Genomic DNA, 766 nt, shown 5'->3' with positions numbered 1-766 from the left:
TTCGAAGACCAACCAGCAATTATAACTCTGTAAACACCTAAACTAGTACAACACAAAAAAAAAATAATAACCCTAAATTAAAATAAAATAATTTAACAAATAAAGGAATACAAGCTCAAACAATTAAAGAAATAAATAGAGAAAAAATAGGAGATATATATATCTATATATATATATCTATACCTTTACCTTTATGCCGCGATGTCTGAATTTGGTATCCCCGCGAAACTAATACGGCTGTGTAAAATGACGTTGAGCAATACCACCAGCTCCGTCAGAATAGGTACATTTCAAGGATTACATACTATTTCTGTTACTTTATTCCTTCGATGAGGGATAATTTTATTTATTTTATCTGAAGTATTAATTTTTATATCTTTTTTTTGAGCTTTTTTTCATAGAAGTTTATAACCTGCTATTGAACTAGGAGCATCATGACCGCCTATAGGAATTAAACACGTTAATCCATTCCAAATTCCTTTACTAAATACAGCAATTCTTTTAGCTTCAGGAGTAACTGTTACATGAGCACATCATAGCTTAATAGAAGGAAATCATTCACAAGCTACACAAGGATTATTTTTTACAGTACTATTAGGTATTTATTTTACGATTTTACAAGCATATGAATATATTGAAGCCCTTTTACAATTGCAGACTCAGTTTATGGTTCCACTTTTTTTATGGCAACAGGCTTTCATGGAATTCATGTATTATTTGTATGTTTAATTCGACATTTAAATAATCACTTTTCAAAAATTCATCA

This window comes from Rhagoletis pomonella, unplaced genomic scaffold, assembly GCF_013731165.1.
Source record: "Rhagoletis pomonella isolate Grant_MI unplaced genomic scaffold, Rhpom_1.0 Rhpom_scaffold_00002, whole genome shotgun sequence".
In the NCBI taxonomy this organism is placed as follows: domain Eukaryota; kingdom Metazoa; phylum Arthropoda; class Insecta; order Diptera; family Tephritidae; genus Rhagoletis; species Rhagoletis pomonella.
The sequence above is the reverse complement of the archived record's forward strand: the minus strand, read 5'-3'. Positions refer to the sequence as shown.